The following is an 18,304-nucleotide window of genomic DNA, read 5'->3' on the forward strand; positions in this document are numbered from 1 at the left end:
CCTGAGACTGAGAATCATGGCAGCACTACTGATACCAGCACAAAGGTCAACACACTATATGGGGCCAGCTGAATAACATAATTTAAGGCAGAGAAAATCTTCTAGAGAGCAATTGACACAGTATAGGGTATGTTAAGAAATGTAAGGAAAGATTTAGAGAATCTGGAAGCAGGTTTAAAATATGAAAAAAGGTCATTTCTCACAGTGCAAAACAGCTGTTTTCACAAAAGTAGGACAAGGGGTAATGGGATTAAGTTCCAAGAACAAAGAGTCTAGATATCAGGGACATTTTTCTAACCATGAAAGAGTAAATAGGTCACAGAGTACATAAGTACTGGCTTCAATATATGTGAAAAGACAAGCCTACAAAATTTGTACAAGCATGTTGTGATTTCCCCCCTGCCAAGCAAAAATAAAGGGCTTCAGCATGTGGCCTGCTTTTAAGAAAATATAAACATAAGAATGAAATTTCAAAAACAAAATTAAATTAAAAGATGCAAAAATCTCAGGGCATTTTGCAGAGGAAAACCAACTTTATGAAAAAAATATAAATAATTTTTAATTCTAAAAAATAGACTAAATGAAAATAAATGGTATCTGATGTATTTTGTATTGATAAATAAGATTTTACTGTTTAACAAAAGAGGTTAAAATTGTACAGACTGGGTTAATTCCACAGCAAACTGCAACATTTCTGTGGATTTTTCCCAATTTCAATGTTATGCTCAACTTTAGGCCCTGCCATTTTTGTATTCTGCAAGTGGGATCTATAACAAAATTTGCAATGCGATGTGCTCCCTGTTCATGATTCCAGCCATTCCATTCCTCCACCACACCATTTTTGTGCTTTTAAAAAAATCCACTACAGGTAGTCAGCATTCTGTGGGCCCTGGGCATTCTCAGTCCTCATTGGGCTGTTTTTGAGTGTTTGCCCCCACCCACCCCCACCTTTACATTTTTTCCTCAAGGTTTTTTTGTACTTCTGCAAACCCCTAATCATTCTCCTCTTGTGTGTGGGTAGTGCTATTTTGAATGTATAAATAATTCCACTGAATATCAGAAATACAGGGAATGATGCTCCTCAAAGCAGCTCAGGACATTTTGTACTATGCACTAAAATCCTCTTGGCAGCCAGGATTACAAAAATTAAAAATATTTCCTTACAAGCATTTTGTTTAATAAATTATATCCCATCTTTTTTGTGGGGGGCCAGATTCATAGATATAACTAAAAAAAACCCAGTAACAATACAACCCCTTTTTTGCATTGCATCAACTTTTTTTGCATGTTAGGTAGCACAATGAAAAATTATATGATTTGCTATGTGATCTAATAAAGCAGCATTGGCAGAGCTGACATCACTCAAGAGAGTTGGTAAGAGGACAAAAAGTGTTATACAGTCTTCACTTATAAACCCCTCTCGCTTTTACCAGTTAAAGATTAAGAGGAATACATAAGTGTCCCAAGGGAGTTTCATGAGTACAAACACTGCAGTTGAAGTACAGTCCTATCAATTCTCAGAAATAAGATTCTCAGAAATTCAGTGAATCTTACTTCCTGGTAAGTATGTATAGGGAAGTAGCTCTAGCTAACACATGCTTCTTCATGTATGCAACAACATCAGCAAAATGAGTGCTTGTACATATTTGCCTATTTTGTACCAATTCTTTACAGAACAAAATGCTAATCCATATTCAATTCTACTGTTACTAAAAACTGTGGCAGCCTAAAAAGGCATACGTAACATTTTGAAAAGGTGTTTTTTTTTAATTAGAAGACAAGCTTTTAAAAGCCCATGGCAAAACTGTCTACGTGCTCAACAGAGATGGTATATTTTTCTTCACAGTCATTTACATATCAAATCACAGAGTGGGTTTCTCAAAAGCATTAAGTTCTGACAAGCAAGTATATGAATTTGCACTTTGAGTATCATATAAAGGACAGGTTCAGTTGAAACACACTATTGCACTCTCTCAGGGATGAATTTAAATAGTAATGTTCAAAGGGTGTAACTAGGGATGCCAGGTCAGACACATCCCAAGCCCTGAGATTTCAGGGGTGGGCCTGAGTGATGTCATTAAGCATTATAGATTAAGTATCAACCACAGTTGCTTAGCACATACAGTTGAAACAAAAACGTTTATTCGATTGCAAATTAGGATAGAAATCTTAGCTAAAAGACGGAGTCTGGGTAGGGAACATTTAATCCAGCCACCTTGCTTCTGGCAAAAAGTGTTTAAGTGCCCTCAGGCCAGGCCAGTCACCAGAAGGCCATTGTAGGAAGAAAGGAGCCTAGTGTTGTGGAGATGTTAGATGGCAGCACTCAGGAGTAAAGATGGATGGCCCCGAAGGCTGCCATTCTAAACACACTTACTAAGGGACTAAGCCCTATAGAACTCAATAGAACTTACTTCTCAGTAGATATGGTTTGGATTGTGCTGTTGGTAAAGCTTGACTAGAGAGCCTTTGCAAAGGTCCTCTGCAAAGATCCTCTGCAAATATATCCATATCCAACCAGGGTTGGCAACCCCCTGCCTGGAATGCCCTGCCCCTACCTTTTAACATGGCTGCTCCAAATTTCTTTACAGATTTGACCCTTCACTTCAGAAAGAGGTCTGAGAAATTAGTACGAGTAAGATGATTCTCTACCATTTTCTGTCTACCTTGTGGACTGCTATAAACTCACTTTGACAGCCAACCCAATTCCAATGAATAATAATTGACAGAGAGAAAACTCACATGGTTTGGTCTACCTTCATAGGCAGCTGCTTGGGAACAATAATTGCAGCCACCCTGCCCAGTATGTGAATTCTCTTCTACCACTATTGGGCAAGAAGCAAACCATGCAACCAACAAGGTGCATTATTAGTGGGTTTAAGGGGGTTGAATGGAGCACATGGAACGACTGTTGTTGCTTCTATGGATGAAAGGAAGTGAGATTAAAGGTAGATGAAATGCAAATAGAAAAACAAAAACAAAAGACAATGATAATTTCCTAAATGCAATGCCATACCAACCACCACAAGATTCCTATGAGTAAGGCACACAACTCAGCATCCCACAACCAGTCAGGATTCCTAACCAAAACTCAAAACTAAAAAAATCCTGGCAGCCAGTTAGCCGAGGTCACAGAAATCCCCATGCGGCACAACCTGACCCGGGGACTGCAGTTAATGCAGGATGCTGTTGTATGATTGCTGACATGTGTGAGATCCTATCAGCATATATCTCTGCTCAAATCTGCACTGGTTGCTGATTTGCTGCCAGGCCAAGTTTAAGGTGTTCTTTCCATGTTACGGGTGCCACATAGTGCTTGTTCTGCTCTTGTAAGAAATCAGTCCTTTAGCTTGGCAGTATTGGAACTCTTAGGTAGACACCTTCATTGAACTCTTTTCAGCACCTGCTAAAAACATTTTTGTTTAGCCTATCCAGGCATGTAGAAGCTATTGTGTTTTTTTATCTCTTTTAACTCATTTTTTGTTTTATTATTTTGAATGTGCTTAAATACTTTAACTGTTTTTGCCAAAAAATTTATTGTTTTAATTCCTCCTGTAAACTGCTTTGAGATTTTTTACAATAAAGCAGTATATAAGTAAATAAAACACATAAATAAATTTTAGAGTCACTGTGGCCCTTGGGTCTCTTTCCATTTTTAGGAACAAAGGAATCTGCCTTATACCATCTCAAGCCATTTGGTGCCATCTAGCTCAGTATTGATGACATGGACTAGCATTGGCTCTCCAGGATTTCAGGCAATGATCTTTTCCAGAAATTGAATTTTGGGCCTTTGCATGCAAACCATATGCCCTACCCATGAGCTACAACCCTTCCCCTGTTTAAAAAAGTATCTTTTAAAATTGTTCTTTTCAATCCACTAATGAATGCACATCATGCCTAGGGCAGATTCACACCATTCATTTAAAGCACATTCAGTACACCTTTGAAGCACATGAATCCCACCACAGAATCCTGGGAACTGTTGTTTGTTAAGGGTGGTGGGAACTATAACTGTGAAGGGGAAACTACACTTCCCAGGATTATTTAGGGGAAATCATGTAGTTTAAATGTGAGTTGGATGTGCTTTAAATGTATTGTGTGGATCAACTTAATAAACTTTGCATGTAAATTGTTTTTAAAGTAAAATATGAAGAAATATTTATATAAGCATGACTGTCAAATATGTTTATTTACACAACCGTAAAGATATTTATAATGCAATCCTATGCATGTTTACTTAGAAGCAAGTCCCAATATATTCTTGGAGCCATGTGTCCGGCCAGGTTCCAGTACGTGCAGCAGCCGAGGGTTGGTAGGCGGGGAGGGGGTGTGGCAATTATTTATCGGGAGTCTTTGATTTTTACCAGACCTCCTCTCCACGAGACCACGTTTGTTGACTGCATGTACTGGAGGTTGGGCCCAAAGGGCAGTTTAGGAATTCTGCTTGTGTACCGCCCACCCCGCTGCACAGCAGACTCCCTGACCGAGGTGCTTGAGGTTGTCGCAGATGTGCGGGCTCTGTCCCCTAACCTAGTGGTTTTGGGGGATTTTAACTTGCACGCTGAGGCAGCTCTCACAGGAGCTCCTCGGGATTTCTTGGAAACCATGACTTCCTGGGAACTGCACCTTAGTAATACGGGGCCCACCCATGTAGCCGGTCATGCTCTTGACCTTGTGTTTGTCTCGGGAGGGGATGGAAGTGCTCTGAAAATAGGGGCTGTTGTTGTTAACCCCGTGTCATGGTCAGATCACTATCTGGTAAATATAGATCTCTCATTGCCGCACACCCTCTGCAGGGGACAGGGACCTATTAGAATGGTCTGTCCCAGGCGCCTGATGGAGCCTAAGGAATTCCTGAATGCACTGGAGAATTTGGAGTTGTCTGAAGGTCGCCCGGTCAAAACCCTGGTGATGGAGTGGAATAGGGAGATCACCGGGGCAATTGATCGGGTGGCTCCGAAACGTCCTTGTGATGTTCCTATATTAATGTATATATGGTAAGTGTTGGTTGTTTAGAAGATACATGGTAAGTGGAGTGAAAGAGGAGGGGGAGTGAATGGGCAGTAGAATGCTAGATGATTGGCTGAGTGTTTAAAATGGCTGAACGTATAAGAGGAAGAGTGAGAGTGGAATCTGGGGGGAGAAGAGAACTGAGTGGGTTGCTTGGTGGGGTTTAGAGAGTTGTTTGACAGGAGAGAGTGGAGAAGGAGGGAGGTGGAGTTTGGATTAGTATTGAGTAAAACCATATGCTTATGTGCCTTAAGAAGAAATCTTGTTAATCTTGTTAGCTTTGTTATCTGTAATAAATACTTAATTTGGTTTACCAAAGGCCTGATCCTTGGCTGGGGTTTCACAGACCAGAAGGGAGGGTAAGGTAATGACCAAGGCTGAAGGGGAACTGTAACAAATGGTGGCAGCGGTGAAGAGAATAACAATACCAGTATTCAGAGTCTCTGGGAATACTAGTATTGGGACGTTACTGGTGGTTGCCTAGCAGGGGGATCTGTTGAGATCTGTGCTAGAGCGGGGAGAGAAACCATAAGAGAGAGCGGTCCGGACTGGTGGAGTCCCTGGTGGTGCCTAGTGACAGGCAGTAACCACGAGCAGGTAGAAACCTGACAGGGAGAGCCAGGGAAGGACGCCTCACAGTCCTCTCCCCCTGAATAGAACTCAGACTGCACCCTGGTATACTCCACAGTTGCGGGGTCTGAGACAGGAGGTGAGACGACTAGAGCGCCGGTGGCGGAAATCACACTCTGAAGACAATCGGACACTGGTTAGAGCAGCAATTGCAGCCTACCAAGTGGCAACGAAGGCAGCAAAGAGGGAATTCTTTGCTGCCTCTATTGCATCCGCAGAGTGTTGTCCCAGGAGGTTGTTCCAAGTGGTCCGAAGCCTGGTCGGTCCAGTTGTGCAGGAACCCATGGAACCCATGAAAGCCTCCTGTGACATATTTGCTAAACACTTTGCTGATAAAATTGAGCGCCTAAAGAGTGCGATTCCGTATGGCGTGGATACAGGAAGTGTGCCAGAGTCGGCCAGTTGCATTCTGGTCTGGTGGGGTCGGTTTCAGCCTCTTCCCTCTGAGGAAGTGGACAAGGTGCTCTCTACTGTGAAGCCAACCACTCGCTTGTTTGATCCTTGCCCTACATGGCTCATTTTGGGCTGTAAAGAGAAACTCAGCGAAGGGATCAAGGCAGTGGTGAATGCCTCTTTAGAAGAAGGTGTGGTGCCATTAGCCCTCAAGGAGGCAGTAATAAAGCCCATTCTGAAAAGTCCTCCTTGGATCCCCAAGATTTAAACAACTTTCACCCAGTTTCTAATCTTCCATTCTTGGGCAAGGTCATCGAGCGAGTGGTGGCCGAACAGTTAAAGACACACTTGGATGAAGCAGATTATTTGGATCCATTCCAGTCTGGCTTCAGGACTGGTCATGGAACTGAAACAGCTTTGGTCGCTATGGTGGATGATATGAGGAGGGCGTTGGATAGGGGAGAATATACCTTCCTCGTCCTCCTGGATCTCTCAGCGGCTTTCGATACCGTCGACCACGGTATCCTTTTAGATCGTCTGGAGAGAATGGGAATAGGGGACACTGTTCTACGGTGGTTCCGTTCCTATCTCTCAGACAGACATCAACGGGTGGCATTGGGGGATAAAGTTTCGGACCCTTGGCCTCTCAATTGTGGTGTGCCACAGGGTTCTATCCTTGCCCCCATGCTATTCAACATCTATGTAAAGCCGCTGGGAGCAATCATCAGGAGATTTGGGCTGCGGTGCCACCAATATGCGGATGACACTCAGCTCTATCTCTCGTTTAAGTCCTCACCAGAGTTGGCTGTGGAGACCATTTCCAAGTGCCTGGAGTCAGTAAGTGAATGGATGGGAGGAAATAGGCTGAAGCTAAACCCTGACAAGACCGAGGTACTGCTCGTGGGAGACAGGAAAAGATTAGGAGCTTTAGACCTGGTGCTCAATGGGGTAAAATTGCCCCTGAAGGACCAGGTCCGCAGCCTTGGGGTCATCTTTGATTCCCAGCTGTCCATGGAGGCTCAGGTTTTGGCAGTGAGCCGGGCAGCTTGGTTTCAATTACATCTAATACAGAGGCTGCGACCCTATCTGCCTGTCCATCTTCTCCCACGGGTAGTACATGCCCTGGTATCCTCTCGCTTAGACTACTGTAATGCACTCTACATTGGGTTACCCTTGAAAATGGTCCGGAAACTGCAGCTGGTACAGAATGCGGCGGCACGTTTGATTAAGAACAGCCGTCGCCGCGATCACATCACTCCGGTGTTACAAGATCTACACTGGTTACCAGTTGTTTACCGGGCCCAATTCAAGGTGTTGGTACTAACCTTTAAAGCCCTATACGGTCTTGGCCCAGCTTATCTGAAGGAACACCTCCAGCATCAACAAATATGCCACCTGACTAGATCAGCCACTCAAGACCTTCTCTCGGTCCCACCAGTCAAAACAGCTAGACTGGTGCGGACCAGAGAGAGGGCATTTTCAATCATGGCCCCCACCCTCTGGAACACTCTCCCTTATGATCTTCGCCATGCCCCCTCCCTGCCAAGTTTTCGCCAAGCCTTGAAAACCTGGCTATTCAGGCAGGCCTACAAGATCCCTGGGGTAGCCTAATTTTATTGGTTTTAGCTATGGGTGGGTTCGGTCTCGTTTTATATTGTAGTTCTTGGGTTTTTATAGTTTGTATGTTGTATTTTACTTGATCTTGTACGCTGCCTGGAGTGGCCGCTTGTGCGGCCAGATAGGCGGCCTAGAAATAAAATTTATTATTATTATATTATTCAGTGGGGCTCAAACAGGGAAGTGTGCACAGGACTCCAACCTCAAATGATAAAGAACATCACTCACCCAACCCAAAATTCAGAAACATGCCTGTAAGCTGTTATGCAACTGTTTATACTTCTTTTTATGGTTATTGGATTTTAAAGGAATTCATTTCTTATTCTGAGCTCCTTGGTTTCCAGTCGGCAACCCTACCTCACAGGGTTGTTGGAAAGACTCCATTTATACATACACGTGGAGATGTAAAGATACATACACCCCAAATAATAGTTTATTGTTAAAACCAGTTGGTCATTGCAGAACATTTTTTAAAAATAACACTATATGAGTTTACTACATAATAAAATCAGTGACACCTAAGTAAGCCCTGCCTAATTGCTTTAAAAATAGGATTGGGGAGGGGGGGGAGAAAGATTTACAACACAAACACAATTCATGACTATGTTCACTCAAAAGTCCTGTTAATTTGCAGCACAATCCTAACCATGTCTACACAAAAGTGAGTCCTATTGAATTCAATGGAGTTTATTCCAGGTATGCGGGATTAGCATTGTAGTTTTACTCGCAGAAAAGTGAGTATAGGATTAAAGCTTCCTATTGGTAAGGTTTTCAAATACTGCCCTCTTCAGCAACACAGGGAAATTTAAACTTCTTTGACTCCTGCACACAAGAGAGAAAAAGACTGAAAGCTATATACATACTAAATTTATGAGATTTTCAGATAATAAGGAAGAAAAAAAGTTTTCTCATCTTGCAATGGGGTCTAGCTTTGTCAATCACAACCCTGACTTCACTTATTGGCTACAAACTTGAAAAGGCAGAGTTAGAGCAGCCAGCTACAAACTCATTTTACAGTAGTTGCAGGGGGGGCAGCTGACATTTTGGTGTATATATCTTGAACCAGACCACCCAGAAACTTAATTTTTTTTAAAAAATGAAAGCTGAGAGTTCAGAGATTTAAGGTGACTCACCTGGACAGGACCCTTAAAACGCCAGTCTCCAGGTGAAAACCGGAGACCTGGCAATCCTAGGTGTAACCCATTTGTATGTGTATATTTTCAATTATGTGACAATAAATTCTACTAAAAGTATGGTAAGTCTTACCTCAGTTTGGTTTGGGACTTGGGTGTTCCCCTGTGGCTCATCAAGTTCAATGTAAACATCTAAATAGCTATGCCTGTCTTAGTCATTCACATCTTGAGCATAATGTTATAGACTGAAAAATGTATAGGCCCTCCTGAAGACAGCTAATGATGAAATGGAGCACCTCAAGCAGTACTTGTGGTTTCATGAAAAAGCTGGCATTGTCCACTATTGAAGAAATGTTATATAAACCATACGTACTCCTGTGGGCTATGGTTTAGGGTGCTTTTGGGTATCATCCTCTGGCGAACATTCTGGATCACCTTCATATAAAAACATGGTGGGGTTCAAGATAAATTCCCTGTGCAGTCTCAGATTTGTGGCTTCCCATTTTGGCCAGTCTGTATGCAACAACAACATCAAGTTTATTGTACGGCCATAGACCTGATATACAAGTGGTTTAGCAAGAAGATTAAAAAACATGTATTATAAAATAAAAGGTAACAAAACCATGATAGTACAATGTTAAAATAGCATATTAATATCTACAAAAGGATCCTATTAAGTATAGTTTGGGCAGCAAAAATAAACTTAGCTGCAGATACGGTAGTTGGCTTATCTGTGCCGGCCAGAAGATATTTCAATAGGCGATCTGGGGGTCTACCAAATAAATTTTTTATAATGGGGTTTAGATACCTAGAATGTTCTGCATTATATAAGGTACAATCAAAAAATACATGAGACAAGGGTTCAGCGTCTACATATCTGCAAGAACATAGGCGGGATTCATAAGGGATACCCTGGTAACGGCCTTCTAGAAGTATGGAGAAAAGGCAATTGAATCTTGCCCTGGAGAAAGCTTGGCGATATTTGGGTATAGTTAGATTTTCCAGATATATAGTGGAGTTTGGGAGTCTGTATGCTATTTCATGAGTACTCAGAAGACTGGAAATGCATCATGGTTTTTTTTAAAAAAAACCAAGAAATTGTAAGATGTGTGAAGACCGCTAGACCATTTTCTAGAATGAATTACCTATATTTTTGCAAGACTGGAAAGTAAAGTATATTGCATTTCTAAACACAATAATAAATAAAATTCTTGCCTAAAACTTCAGGCAGATTCAATAAAATGTATCCATTCCATTGAAATCAAAGGGTCTATATGTGCTTGCTCTCCATTGAAAGCAATGGTACCTTTAAAACATAACAAAAGAGCCCTGCTGGATTATGTCAAAGGCCCATCTAGCCAAGCATCCTATTCTAACAGAGGCCAACTAGATGCCTACAGGAAGCCTGCAAGCAGGAACCGAGTGCAACAGCACTCTCCCCACTTGTGATTCCTAGTACCTACCAACAGTGGAAGTAGTACAACTCTCCACGAATTTCTCTAATCCTTTTAAAACCATCCATTTTGGTGGCCATCACTACATCTTGTGGGAACACGTAGTGAACTATGTGAAAAACTATCTTTTTCTGACTGGAATCTTCCGATCAGCTTCATTGGACTTCAGCTGGATTGTGCCATTTCTCTGGGCCCAAGAGAGATGTGGCACTCAGCACTGATGTAAATGAAGACAAACTTTTCACTTTTCTATCATCACTTTATGAGCTTCAGTCTTTACTAGTTTATTGGAAATGCTATGCTACTACACTTAAAGGCAATACTTGAACTACCTTTATGACACCCCCCCAATATTAAATAGAATCAAGTAAACACAAATACACTATTTCACACAGCGGTATGTCTGGGCACTATTGAGGGATTTTGGCCTTTTTATTTGTCACAAAGCTTGAAAATTGCTATAGTGATCTTTGTACAAGGCATTGTTATAATTTTACATTATCTCTAGGTATATAGAGGCACACACTATTCCTGGATTTACTCCATTGTTTCAAACCTTTCTAGAATGGGGACACACTTTTTTTATCTGCACTTTCCTAAAATGAAAGCCAATAAAATAATTCATTTTTGTAGGAGTGGCTTTCGCTAGGTAACAGTTGTAGTGGTGTCTTATTTTCAAGGACAGTAATGTATTTTATAACCCAGAGGAGAATTGCTAGCATCAGACCATTCAAGTTTCATCAAACCCACAGCTGAGTCTAATGCCGGCAGTTATGGCCTGGGAGGAGTACTACTCCAAAATCATGATGGAGAGTTGAAACCAGTGGCCTATTGGTAAAGAACACTAACAGAAGCTGAGACCCGATACACTCAGATAGAAAAGGAATGTCTAGCTGCTGTTTGGGCTTGTGAAAAATTCTCAAAATATCTTTATGGGCTAGAATCATTTACACTCTGTACAGACCATAAACCCTTGGTACCGCTGATAAATTGCAAAGACCTGGATCAAGTACCAATACAATGTCAGCGAGTCCTTTTACGCATGATGAGGTACAATCCTCAAGCAGAATACAGACAAGGAAAGACTCTTGTTGTAGCAGACACACTATCGAGAAATCCACTGGAAACTCCAGACCTTGAAATAACCCAGTTAGTTGAGGAAATCAGTCTATGTAAATCTTCTACAAGCTTCTAAACCAATATCTACCACACTCCAACATATTCAAACAGCTACCAGTACTGACCCAGACCTTTCAACGGTGCTGAAATTTGGCAGAACTGGTTGGCCATTGTACATGTCTGAAGTGACAACTAACCTTAAACCTTTCTTGGCAGAAAAGAGAAGGCTTACAGAGTTGGAAGGAACAGTCCTATTTGGTGATAGAATTGTCATTCTTGCTACAATGTGACAGGAAATGTTGGGAAAACCCCATGAAAGTCATCAGGGAATCACTAAGTGCAGAGAATGTGCAAGAATTTGGTGGCCACAAATAGGGCAAGACCTCAAGGCAATAATAGCAAACTGTGAGTTTAACCAGACAAACTTTCACAATGGAAGGAACCACTCATTCTCACTCCATTGCCAGACAGACCATGGAAGAGTGGGAGCAGACATCTGTGAGTTACGAGGACAAAAGTACATAGTCACAGTAGACTATTTATCCAGATACATAGAGATTGCATACTGATTCAACAAGTTCTACTGTTATCAGTTGTCTGAAGAATATCTTTGCCAGATGGGGATGCCCAAATGAACTAGTAACAGATAATGGACCGCAATTTGCAGGGAAATAGTTTACTTTGTTCACAAAGGAATATGACTTTTGTCACATTACAGCCAGTCCCCATAACCCACAAGTCAATGAGGAAGCAGAGACAGCAGTACAAACAGCATATTGAATCTTATGTCAGGAAGATCCCTTCCTAGCACTGCTAAGCTACAGAGCAACACCTATCAACGCAACGAAGTGCAGTCTTGCACAATTGATAATGGGAGGACAAGAAAGAACACCAATTCCAACCTTAGAAGCAAATTTGTATCCTAACTGGCCTGATTTGGGAAAAGTCTGTGTCACAGACAACATGGCTAAAAGAAACTACAAATATTACTATGACAGACTTTATGGACTGAAGACACTTGCAAAATTACAACCTGGTTCACAAGACTGAAACAGATGACCAGAAAGGATGGTCTGAACCAGCAATAGTCCAGAGCCAAAGTCAAATTCCAAGATCTTATGTTATCACTACCAAAAACAGAACATGCAGAAGGAACAGGGGACGTCTACAGTTGGTTCCTAAACCACAACCAATTTCACAACACAGTGAGAATTCAGAAGCAGAAATACCAGAAGAGCAGAATGTATTGCCAGAACAATCTCAAAAGACTGAGAACAAAGAACTAACAAATTCTTGTGAGCAAGCATCCCCTGCAAAAGACAGCCTATCTCTTGAGAGTAAAGAGAATGACATCCAGAGGAACAGTAATTCAAAAACCAGAACATTATAGACTAAATGTTATTCTACACAATGTTTGCTGATAAAGAACCCCACCCACCCACAAAATAAGTTAGAACTCAAAGAAAGGGAAATGTAGTGAAATATGAAATGTGTCTTTAGGTTAGATGCACAGCAAAGAAAGAGTTAACTTTCTTTAGAGGATATTACACACCCTAGGGGGAGCTAGACTGATTTAGTTACTGGAGTTAGCTAGTCAGTGTTGTGTGTGCTGCATGAGGCCTAGGACAGAATAAGCTGGGATATTTTACTGTTTAAGAATTTTTCAATAAAGAAGCTCTATTTTATCCTCAGTCTCATCCTGATCAATATAACAGTGAATGCACCAGGGGAGCAGGAGTCCTGATCTCTCTGAGATATTGTACTGCCCTGCAAATATATAAAAACGCAAACACAATTTGGCTTGGTCTTTCACAATCCAATCCACTTCCTGTGTAGCTACACAGGAAGTGGATTGGACTATGAAAGACCAACCCAAATTGTGTTTGCATTTTTACAGATTTGTAGGGCAGTACAATATCTCAGAGAGATCAGGACTCCTGCTCCCCTGGTGCATTCACTATAGCTGCCCAATTTCCCCGCCTTTTAAAGTCCGATAGAAATATCTATTGGCTATAGGTGTGTTCTTAAACTGCAAGGGTTTTTTTGCCTATTAGTGAATTTTTCTGCTTTTTAGTCCAGAGTCTGCGAGTTAAAATCCCCGCTCGTGTCTCCTAGGTGTCAAGGCCAGCTAAAGATCACTCCCACAGTGAGTGGCTCAGCGGTTATGTGCCCTGCCACCTGTGCAGCCGTGGGCAAGCTGCATTGTCCCAAGGAGCCCAGTTGCCCCTCCCAGCTGGCAGTTGCGGACAAGGAAGGGGCTGGCTTGTGCAGCTGTGGCAAGCTGAGCAGGCCCTAGCCAGCTGGGGAGAACTAGCCTCAGAGGGAGGCAATGGTAAACCCCCTCTGAACACAGCTTACCACGAAATCCCTATTCATAGGGTCACCATAAGTCATGATCGACTTCAAGGCAATCCATTTTCATTTTAATCTGGAAGGTAAGAAACTGAATCCTGTGCAAGTTTGCTAAGAACAGACATCATTTGCATGCTTATTGAGTTCAATGGGATTTACTTCCCTGCAATCATGCTTAGGACAGGTGAAACTTACCTGGGGGAGGAGGGAAAATGGGGGAAGAGTGGAGAAAGAGTAGGGAGAAAGGGGAGGGAAGGAGGTTGGGTGGGTGGGCACAGGGCAGAGGGAAAGCTCCTTTCCTTTCCAAAAGGAAAACATTGTAAATGGTATCATTTTTCAAGGTTTTCCCCACTTTTTTATTCTGCAGCAGACACATGTAGTCTCCCTCCCAAAATTTAAACAAAAGCTGTCCCTGGCCACACCCACATCAGAGCTACCGTCACCAGAGTTTTCTGGGGAAAGGGGCTGACTGTAAAACACTCTGACTACTGGAAGTCTGTCAGGGGAATAGGAGTCTCCTAATAACTCTCAGTACCCTTCACAAACTACACTTTGCAGGATTCTTTGGGGGGGAGCCATGAATGTTTAAAGTGGGATAAATGTCTGATGTGGGTGTGGCCCTGATTAGCTAAGCGAAACAGCTGTTAGTCTGGCTTTTAAAACACCAACAGTTGGCTCTTACTGAGCATGCATGCATTATCATAGACTCCAATGTTAATTTTCTTAAATTAATTTAAAATCAGCCATGCATTTTTTTAATGTTTAAACTGCAGAAGAGGAAGGTCAGAGCATGGGACAAGATAAGTAATATGCAATGAAATAAAATAAAATGAATCTTTATTGCTCAAAGCCATAGGTTACCAGAATTGATTAAATTTAGAAGGAAAAAAACATTAAAATACAAGTCATATTTCAAGAAACACAGTTCAACAGCATACAGTAAAGGGACAACAGCACTAAATTTCAAATAAAATCTCCTCTCCCAAGTGCACTGACCCACCCCATAGCTTAGTGGTATTACAGCCATAATGGTGCCGTGGCACAACCCACTCACCCCAAAGTTTTTTTTGGAGTCTAGCTCTTAGTTTCCCCACAGCTAGAGCAAATTTTGCCACCTGGGAAGTTATAAATGTATTGTTGCCTGCTAGCAGAATACATATCTGCTCCAGGAAAGATCTGTTTGACAAGGAGCGAAGGATGTAGGAAAGAAATTTACACCTTGGGGACTTGTATAGGGGGTTAGTAATAGGATTACATGTATTCTGTGAACATGACCAATTTTTAATTAATGTCAACTAATTATGAGACCACTGGCAACAGGGGTCTGGATTTTTTCTCGTTTTATACTTTCAACTCTAGTCTGGATTCTGTTTTGTGTATCGCCATGAAAACTTAAGAGGGTTGTTATTAGGGTTTATGATAAAGGCCTCATTCCAGCTCTATAAAATTTTATCTCAGCAGTTTGTAAGCTCTACTGAAGGTTTAAGAAAAGGTTGGGAGGAGGTGGTGGTGGGTGAAAGCAGTGATGAAGAGGATTGGTGTGGGGGAAATTCCCTTTTAAATCAGTTTCTGCTAAGGCCTGTGAGAATATTGTCAAATTATTTCATTGCTGGTATATGTATCCCCAGCAGCACAACAGAATTTTGACATTAGGTGATGAATGCTGGGGGAAATGTGGGGCCTCTGGCTCCTTTTATAATATGTGGCGGTCCTGCAATTCTGGATGAGATGTTCAAAAAAAAGATTAATCCCCAACCATGTTGTAACACCCAATTCTACAGGCATCAAGTATCATACAGTATCATACAGCATTGATATCAAGCCTTTTCTGCAGTCAGTGCTTTGTAGACATGCGTATTTAAAAATACTTAGGGACCTGTATCAGATTGTCTATCCAGAAGCTTAGCAAAACTACAATTTTGAGTCATCTGCAGCCAATCTGCCCTTGAATTCCTAGCAATAGCCAGTACTCTGTAATAAAGCAGAGGCGTGCTGATCCTAACTATATATCATGATCCTCCCAGTGTCAGAAACACTCACAGCGCTCCTGCCTAGAAAACGCTTCTTTCAGGTGTCTTTTCTTTCAGCTATTAATCCATTATGCCATCCTTCCTCAACCTGGGTGGGGTTGATTCTCACAGGAGTTGTCCAAAACACCTGGAGGTCACTAGGTTGAGTAGGCTGCATTATGCATTCAGATATAGGAGCAATACACAAGAGCACTTCTCTTTTTCAACATTAGAATGAATGAGTGGTGTGTTTCTGGTGGGTTGGGTTCCCTCCAAAAAACCCCTCCAACACTTTTAATGACAATCTAGCAATTCACCCCATACAATGGCTGTATGTGTTTCCTACATATAAGGCATAGCAAAAGGACATGCTGTGCAGTTAACAAATGTTTCCCTAATGAGCTCAACTGAAGAACTTATATAAGAGATGTTGTGTTTGTTCCAGACTCCTCCAGGTGTCACATTTGTCAAACCAGTTGTGGGATAATGTTCTCTCTGTTTGATAAACCATCACTTGCGGATGTCATGATGCCAGTTGATCATAATATCGATCTCATGTTGAGGCAGCTCAGGGTAATTTCCCCCCCGCTGAAAAAGCAACCACAATTTAAAATGCAGTTTTTCATTGCGTTGATTTTTTTATCAGACAAGGATGCACAAAGCATTCAATAAATATGGCTTTACTGAAAGCTAATCTAGCATTACATCTGCAAGATAAATAAAATGCCAAATCTTAATTTCAAAAGCAGCTTCCTTGCTCAAAAGGATGCAAGGTTTGTGGGTTCATAGTTCTCCAATTTTGCTGAAACATGTTAGCAGACTTGTAATGTTTGACTTCTACGTCCCAAACCGATACCAAGTATCAATGACTTCAACCCTAATGGTCCCTGCAACAGCAGTCAAAGGTGGCCGATTTAAATGTCACATAGTAAGCAAACCATTCTTTCAAATAACTTTTGACACATCCTAACCTTTCCTACTCAGAAGCAAGTCCCACTGAATTCAATGGGGTTTACTCCCAGGTAAGTGGGATTAGGTACTGCAGCCTAAGGAAATTTTAATTACAGTCCACTAATGCACAACATTAAATTATAAAACAGATTTTACATTAACATCCTGTTTTATTTCTGGACACAACACAAACTAAGGTGCCAGTTGCATGTGAAACCAAAACAATGCTAACAAGCACACAACTGGAGAAATACTATATGCACAAATGTATAAATTTATGAAACATATGGAATAAACAAATGCTGAATTAACACTTAGAAAAAATATATGCACAAAAATTAAATACACACATACACAAAAATTAAAACATATTGTATACAATTGTGTTGAACACATTATTGATAGATATGCTGTATAAAGAAATATGAACATGGATCTTGATGTGAATGTAGGTCTTTACAGGGTCCCAGTATAATCGTGTTTCACAACACATGCTTCTTCAGAAATAAAACATCTTTATAACACAAGCTCAATAACTGTAAGAAGTTAATATATACCCCATATGAAGTTGCACATTTCCAATACAAACATTTTTTATAACATTAATATAAATACTTGACTGGACAACGGGAAATAACTACTTGAAAGTTTTGTAAACTCACCGCCTCAGAGCAACACACACTGTTGCCATGGGAGCAAAGATAAAAACGGGAAGAGTTCTTTAATTATACTTTTGCATCTCACATGACCAAAACATATCTACATTTTTCCAGGAGAGGACGTATCCGAGAAACAAATGAAAAACTTTCAATAATACAATTACAATACTACACCACACAAATTTGGAAAGTCCAAACCTCAAACCACTAGCAGCAGCTCGTATCACTCTAGCAGCGGTGAGTTGTTCTGGCAGGTATATTAACACCTTGGGCAGGACAGTATCCAATTTAAAACTCCATTCTGCTTCCTTGCGCAAAAGCAGGTTATCATAGTTACACAAATTATACTTATGTGCATAAACCCTATCAGTGACTAAGAACCTGAAATCATTATGGTCATGAGAATGATCAGTGAAATGATGTACTAAAGGTGCATTCAGAATCTGATTCCTTAATTTAGAATGATGTTTTATGATCCAAGTTCTAATACGATGCAAGGTCTTTCCCACATATAGAAGCCCACATGGACAAATGATGATGTAAATAACACATTTAGTGGAACAGTTGGGAAAATGGCATTAACACAAAACACCAATGATCAAATGGATGTTCAGAAGTTTGGGTTTGAATAGATAAAGAACATACCAAACATCCACCACATTTAAAGTGTTCCCAGATATGGAAATCACTAGTACTACGAGGGTCACTATCAAGAGTGGACTAAATAGTCCCTAAAGTTTTTTGGTACGTCTAAATCCAATACGTAGTGTAATACTGCAACCAGGTATGTGGCTCACAGTATGCCAGTGTTTACAAATAATTCTCATGATAGCAGAAGATTAGTGAGAACATTCTAAGGAATATGCTATCCTATTTCCAGGGCTCCTAGCAGAATCTCTTCATAGCCTGGATCTAGAAATTGCACCTGCACGACTTTCAGCATCTCTGATAACAGTCATAGAGTAACTCCTGTCCACCAA

The sequence above is a fragment of the Rhineura floridana genome, chromosome 1, assembly GCF_030035675.1.
Source record: "Rhineura floridana isolate rRhiFlo1 chromosome 1, rRhiFlo1.hap2, whole genome shotgun sequence".
NCBI lineage: Eukaryota > Metazoa > Chordata > Lepidosauria > Squamata > Rhineuridae > Rhineura > Rhineura floridana.